General features: G+C 42.6%; 1 non-coding gene across 1 annotated transcript; it reads left to right on the top strand.

The window, feature by feature from the left end:
- Positions 1-5,693: 5,693 nt before the first annotated feature.
- Positions 5,694-5,800, top strand: LOC115896599. The gene has a single exon (XR_004056518.1). It is a non-coding gene; the product is annotated as a U6 spliceosomal RNA (small nuclear RNA).
- The last annotated feature ends 2,123 nt before the right edge of the window (positions 5,801-7,923 follow it).

Genomic DNA, 7,923 nt, shown 5'->3' with positions numbered 1-7,923 from the left:
TTTCTATTTCAACCACTTTATATTATTGAGAATGTTTAGGCTTTTCACACATCTTGCTTCCCCCCCCAAGTAATGTAACAGATATTTTTAGAACCTTCATGTACTGACATTCTCCTTTTGTCCCCTGCAGAGGCTCTCTCAGTTCTGCTCAGGGCCCTGGGAGGGTATCTCACAGGTTTTCTTTTCTCTTTTCTTTTCTTTTCTTTCTTTTCTCTTTTTTTTTCTTTTGAGACAGGGTCTCGCTCCTGTCACCCAGGCTGGAGTGCAGTGGTATGATCTCAGCTCACTGCAACCTCCTCCTGCCGGGTTCAAGCGATTCTCCTGCCTCAGCCTCCTGAGTAGCTGGGATTACAGATGCCCGCCACCATGCCTGGCTAATTTTTGTATTTTTAGTAGAGACGGGGTTTCACTATATTAGTCAGGCTGGTCTCAGACTCCTGACCTCAAATGATCCACCCGCCTCGGCCTCCTAAAGTGCTGGGATTACAGGCGTGAGCCACCGCACCCATGGTGTCTTAAGTGTCTTAAGCCCATAGTGTCTTAAGATTGCAGTCAAAGAGAAATATTTTAAAGAAAGCAATATTCTATATGAAAGCATATATGCTAAGTTACTCATTCTGGCTTTACTACCTGCTAGTTATATGATTTGGAGCAAATTATTGGATTTCTCAAGAGCCTCAGTTTCCTCCTCTTTAAAATGCAATTCATAATACCTCAAGTATTGTCAAGAGTTATGAGCACGTAGAATGTGTTCAGCCAATATAAGTTCCCTTTTTGCTTTGAAATGAACAAACAAAAGATGACAAGGAGTGATAAAGCTCACCAAGACTGGACTTCTTTGGTAAAAGCAAAGCTCAAGAGTAGGTTGATGACCACTTTACTTAGTGATATCTTACTAGGGGGTCCATTGCAAAGAAAAGAGCATTTTCTTTTTGATGGGTTTTACTCTAGTTGTTTTCTTGTTAAGTATTGCCTTTTAAAACCACACTGTTCCATTCTCTTCCTCAAGCATTTTCTCCCTTCTTATTTCTACTTCACTAGTCTTACTTGTTTGAAATAAAGAGAGATGAAGTGTGTCAGCCATGATCCCAGCAGGAAGCAGGCTTCACTTCAACTAGTTCCAAAGAAGGAACTTTAGTAAGGGAATTTTTTTCAGAGATATGGATAAAGGAACCAACAAAGGCTATGGAGACACCCAGAGGCTAGCAAGCAAGGGTAGCCATGACCACACCAAGGGCAAAGGAGACAAGGGGGAGGAAACAGAATTCCTGGAGTCCGGTGAGAGCTGGAGATGGGAAGGTGCCATCCAGCAGAATCTGTAGTTGCGGAGGGGTGTCACTACTATCAGAGGCCTAACACCAAAACAGAGAGGAAGAGGGGAACAAATAACCCATGTTTCTGTTCTCCTACCTTCTGATCTCCTGCTAGGGTATCGCATTGGCTACTGAAAGCCAGTTGTCAAGAAAGCCTGGGATGCTGGGCACAGTGGCACATGCCTGTAGTCCCAGCTACTCGGGAGGATGAGGCAGGAGAATTGCTTGAACCTGGGAGACGGAGGTTGCAGTGAGCCAAGATAGTGCCACTGCACTCCAGCCTGGGAGACAGAGTGAGACTCCATCTCAAAAAACAAAAACAAAAAACACACTATGACCCTCTGCAAAAAAATCTTATTGTTTCTAAATATTTTTGATGAAAAATAGTTGACCCACTTGTTTATGTTTTGTCTCTTTTGAGACTCCTCTGTAATGACAGCTAATGAAAGGAAAATATGTAAGCCCAAATGATGATATAAAGGGTAGAAGGGGCATCAGTTGATGAACACCAGACAAATGAGTGGTTGTTGATGGAGAGTGAGAGGTAGGAATATCTTAAAGGGTTTCCAGAGGAAATTATGGGAAAAAAGGAAGGTTATTTGACTTTTAAAAAAATTTTTGATCTATAATTTTTGATTATAGAATCCTTAAGAACTTTGGGAGCAAAGAGTGGACATGCAGTGGTGGACAAGAGTAAGAAGTGGGGCTCAAAACAGAACTGATGTAAAAACAGATGTCTACTGTCCCTGATTATTTGTACAAATGTACATATTTTTTAAAATGAGGTATTGAACAGATAATTGGGAAGTCTAGGTCTGTTATTGGGGCTTGTCACTTTTTCTTCTTTGCTGTAGGATGATCAAGAAGAAACGTGACTATTATTCTTCCCATCTCTACCCTCTCTCCCTCTTTCTCTCTCAGAAGGCCAGCAGCAAGGTTATCTACCAGGTAGGCAAGAAATTACAGGCTCCTCCTCTAGAGAAATTAAATAGTCATAGGGAAAAGACCTCCACATTTTGGCCTTTGGGAGTTCCCTGAGATAATGGGCATTGCCCACACCTGATCACTCTCGACACACTTGTTCACAAACACAGCTCTCAGCTTTTCTGTGTCCCATTCTCAAACATAAATGGACTTAGAGTATTCAGATAACAACAACAAAAACATCAGGAAAATAAAAATTAGATGGCAGAAATGAAAATCTCAATAGTAAAGTAGAGGGTATAGTTAGGGAATCCAAAACCAGAGCAAAGTGGCAAATAATTGGACAATAAGAGAGAAAACATAAGAAATTAGATGCTCAATTCAGGAAGCCTGGCAGCTAATTAATAGGAGTGCCAGAAAGAGAACAGAAAAGACTGGTGGAGAAAAGTATTAATAATGTAAGATAATTTTTCAGAGCTGAAGAATGTGAGCCTCTTCTCAAAAAGGCCTTTTTGGTATCTAGCCCAATGAGTAAAAGACAAATGAACAAACAAAAAAATATCCCACAAGGCCAGGCACGGTGGCTCACACCTGTAGTCCCAGCACTTTGGGAAGCCAAGGCAGGAGGATTACTTGATCCAGGAGTTCGAGACCAGCCTGGGCAATATAGTGAAACCCTGTCTCTACAAAAAATACAGAAAATTAGTTGGGCGTGGTGGCACATACCTGTAGTCACAGCTACCCGGGAGGCTGAGGTGGTAGAATCACCTGAGCCCAGGATATCCAAGCTGCAATGGGCCATCCTCATGCCACTGCACTCCAGCCTTGGCAACACAGTGAGACCCTGTCTCAAAAAAAATAATAAGAAAATAAAAAAAATTCCCACCAAATAATACAAACCAGTGACAACAAAGGACTCGTTATCGGCCGGGCGCAGTGGCTCACGCCTGTAATCCCAGCACTTTGGGAGGCCAAGGTGGACGGATCACGAGGTCAGGAGATCCAGACCATCCTGGTGAACACGGTGAAATCCCTTCTCTACTAAAAATACAAAAAAAAAATTAGCTGGGCATGGTAGCGGGCGCCTGTAGTCCCAGATACTAGGGAGGCTGAGGCAGGAGAATGGTGTGAACCCCGGGAGGCAGCGGAGCTTGCAGTGAGCCGAGATCACGCCACTGCACTCCAGCCTGGGCGACAGAGCGAGACTCCCTCTCAAAAACAAACAAACAAACAAAAAAACAAAAAAAAAACCAACAAAGGACTCATTATCACGAAATTTCAAGCCCTAGGGATAAATAGAAGTCTCTGAAAGCTCTGCTAGGGGTGGAGAAATAGGGTGGACAGAAAATTAATGAATAGAAGATTGTGAATAACAATGGCGGGCCGGGCTCGGTGGCTCAAGCCTGTAATCCCAGCACTTTGGGAGGCCGAGACGGGCGGATCACGAGGTCAGGAGATCGAGACCATCCTGGCTAACACGGTGAAACCCCGTCTCTACTAAGAAAATACAAAAAACTAGCCAGGCGAGGTGGCGGGAGCCTGTAATCCCAGCTACTCGGGAGGCTGAGGCAGGAGAATGGCGTGAACCCGGGAGGCGGAGCTTGCAGTGAGCTGAGATCCGGCCACTGCACTCCAGCCCGGACGACAGAGCGAGACTACGTCTCACAAAAAAAAAAAAAAAAAAAAAAAAAAAAAAAGAAGGAAAGAAAAGAAAAAGATAGTAAAGCCAAAGATTAGATAGCAAAGGCAAATTGGAGAAATCCTTTAGAGAATCGTGAATGGGCCTGCAATACCGCCAAAGTTTTACTAGGCACTATTCCCTCAGGTTTCTGAAGTTTCTGAAGATTGAAACAAAATACAACAATGGAAATAAAATCTGGATAAGGCTATAATGCCATACTATGAAAAATTTGAAACATATTTAAATAATATTCAGGCTTATCAGAAGAAAGTTATACTAATCGCCAAAATGATACTGTCCTTAACTCAAGCTTTGTAAATGGATTAGATGAAGAATTGGCAGTTATAACAAAAAGACAACGCCCTATTTGGGGTACCTCTCAAACTCATGATCCAGTTAATCCTGCTGATCAAATGTCCTGTACCCTAACTCAGAAATAAAAGGAAAGGGAAGTTAAGCAGGGAGGAAAAGTAAATAAGATCATGAGTTTACAATTAAAACAATTGTCCAACCAATTTGTAACCCCTAAATAGCCTAATAGCTTTGCAATTACTGCGAAAAGCCTGAATATTTCAAAAGGGACTGTAGAAAACTAAAATGGAACGGACAGCCTGGGCGCGGTGGCTCACGCCTGTAATCCCAGCACTTTCGGAGGCTGAGGCGGGTGGATCATGAGGTCAGGAGATCGAGACCATCCTGGCTAACACGGTGAAATCCCGTCTCTACTAAAAAATACAAAAAACTAGCCGGGCGAGGTGGCGGGCGCCTGTAGTCCCAGCTACTCGGGAGGCTGAGGCAGGAGAATGGCGTGAACCCGGGAGGTGGAGCTTGCAGTGAGCTGAGATTGCACCACCGCACTCCAGCCTGGGTGACAGAGCAAGACTCCTTCTCAAAAAAAAAAAAAAAAAAAAAAAGAAAGGACAGCAGCAGGTCAAAGAAAAAGAATAAGGATGCTCTGAGGAAACCAAATGGACCTTTTCTTACCTCCTTATAAATACCTTAGGGAAGGTTAGAATTAATTTAAATGGAGACAAAACACAAACTCTTAATGACACTGGAGGTACATTATCAGTGATAAATCTCACCTTATTATGAGGTTCCATTCCTCAGAGTAAAAAACCAATACAAATCATGGGTGAAACAAATACTCCTATATCACTATATCAATCTCAACCTATAGTTTTTCAGTTAGGTCCCCTAGAGGGAACCCAACATGTCTTCCTCTTTGCCCCCTCGGCCTCCAACCATTTGATAGGGAAAGACTTCCTAGAGTTATATAATACGTATCTTTCTTTCAAAAGGGGGAAGGTCGGGCGCGGTGACTCATGCCTGTAATCCCAGCACTTTGGGAGGCTGAGGCGAGTGGATCATGAGGTCAGAAGATCGAGACAATCCTGACCAACATGGTGAAACCCTGTCTCTACTAAACATAAAAAAATTTAGCCATGCGTGGTGGCATGTGCCTGTAATCCCAGCTACTCGGGTGGCTGAGGCAGAAGAACCACTTGAACCTGGGAAGCGGAGGTTTCAGTGAGCTGAGATTGTGCCACCATACTCCCGCATGGTGACAGAGCAAGATTCCGTCTCAAAAAAAAAAAAAGTGGGGATGGGAGATGTATTTAGAATTAGAAGATAAAATAAAATAATTAGGTCCAAAATTTTCTCAAATTCTGATGCTTTTAAATCACAAATAGCAATTAATATTGTTATGAAGGAAACTGGATTGTTAAATAATGAAGAATTATTTAACAAGAGCTGTTAAAAATAGAACTTGAGTGCTTCCTTCAGCAGCACATATAATAAAATTGGGATGATACAGAGAAGATTAGCATGGCTCCTGTATGAAGATGATACATAAACTCATGAAATGTTCCATATTTTATATTAATAAATTTGTTTTTAAAGATTAAAAATAGCACTTGATCAATTGTGGTCAAAATTCTCCACCAATATTGGAAAAATTATCTTAGCTGCCACAATTAAAATTCAAATAAATCCATCAAAACCTTTTCCAAACCTTAAACAATATTCTCTAAGATCAGAGGCATAGGAAGGGATAAGGTCTATAATTTTGGATTGAAAGAAAAGGGGCCTGACTTTTTATATACAAGCCCACACTCCAAACAGTAGAGGGTGGAGATTTGCACAGAATCTGAGAGCAATTAATAACATAGTCATTCCTCAGCATCCAATGGTTACCAAACCTGCATATGTGTTGACTGCCATCTCAACTGAAGGTGTGTTCCTTACTGTAAGAGACCTATGTAGCTCATTCTTCAGCATTCCTGTGGATAAATATAATCAATTTCTCTTTACCTTCACTTGGGAAGATAGGCAATACACATGGACAGTTACGCCTCAGGGATATACTGAGAGTCCAACTTATTTTTCACAAATATTAATAGCAGACCTTTCAGATGTTGACTTCCTTAAGAAATATACCTTGATACAGCATGGACACAATTTACTTCTCTGCTCAGGAGATAAACAAGCCTCCATGGCGGATGGAATTTATTTATTACAATGATTAGTTTCAAAGGAACACAAAGCCTGAAAGAAAAAACTTCAATTCTGTCAAAAACAAGTAAGATATTTAGGTTATCTGGTATCAAAGAAAAGCCTCTTTATCAATTCAGATAGGAATAAAAGGAATATGGGGCCGGGTGCGGTGGCTCACACCTGTAATCCCAGCACTTTGGGAGGTCGAGGTGGGCAGATCACAAGGTCAGCAGCTCAAGATTCAGCCTGGCCAAGATGGTGAAACCCCATCTCTACTAAAACTACAGAACTTTTCCAGGCGCGGTGGCATGCCCCTGTAATCCCAGCTACTCAGGAGGCTGAGGCTTGAACCCAGGGGGCGGAAGTTGCAGTAAGCCAAGATTGTGCCGCTGCACTCCAGCCTGGGCGACAGAGTGAGACTCGGTCTCAAAAAAAAGAATAAAAGGAATATTGGCCTTCCCTACCCCAAAACTAAGAAACAACTGAGAGAATTTTGGGGGTTCACAGGATACTGAGGAAACTGAATTCCAAACTTCTTAAAAAACTCAACCTTTATATACTCTTTTTAAATAAGGTGAACTAGACCACCTGGAATGAACAGAGGAAAATCAGTTAACTAATTAGAAATTTTTGTGTTTTTTTTTTGAGACAGAGTCTTGCTGTTACCCAGGCTGGAGGGCAGTGGTGCGATCTCAGCTCACTGCAGCCTCCACCTCCTGGATTCAAGCGATTCTCCTGCTTCAGCCCCCTGAGTAGTTGGGATTATAAGTGCACACCACTACACCTGGCTAACTTTGTATTTTTAGTAGAGATGGTGTTTTGTCATGTTGGCCAGGCTGGTCTCAAATTCCTGAGCTTGGGTGATCTGCCCTTCTCAGCCTCCCAAAGTGCTGGGATTACAGGGGTGAGCCACAATCCCTGGCTAACACTGGAAGAAATTTAAGAGTCTTATAGATGCCCCAGTGTTAGGGTATCTGAATTATAACATTTCATTTTCATTGTTTGTTCATGAACTGCCTTAGGCATTCTGACTCAAAAACATGGAGATCAAAATAGACTTGTAGGATACTATAGTCAACAACTGGACCCCACAGCTAAAGAACTGCAACCATGCATGACAGCAATAACTGCTACTGTCCCTACAGCGACCAAACAAAGAGTGATAGGATCCCCCCTCACTGTCTTCATTTCACATTCTGTGGAAGCACTTCTCAACTTGCACCATGTTTAACACTATTCAGTTAGTAGACTAGCTTCTTATAAAAGTTCTTCTTTCTGCTCCCCAATCAATCTCCAGATATAAAAGTCTAAATTTTGGCCGGGTGCGGTGGCTCAAGCCTGTAATCCCAGCACTTTGGGAGGCCGAGACGGGCGGATCACAAGGTCAGGAGATCAAGACCATCCTGGCTAACCCGATGAAACCCCGTCTCTACTAAAAAATATAAAAAACTAGCCGGGCGAGGTGGCGGGCGCTTGTAGTCCCAGCTACTCGGGAGGCTGAGGCAG

Source organism: Rhinopithecus roxellana, chromosome 3 (genome assembly GCF_007565055.1).
Source record: "Rhinopithecus roxellana isolate Shanxi Qingling chromosome 3, ASM756505v1, whole genome shotgun sequence".
NCBI classification, from domain to species: Eukaryota; Metazoa; Chordata; class Mammalia; order Primates; family Cercopithecidae; genus Rhinopithecus; species Rhinopithecus roxellana.
This window is presented reverse-complemented; position numbering and strand designations above follow the sequence as displayed.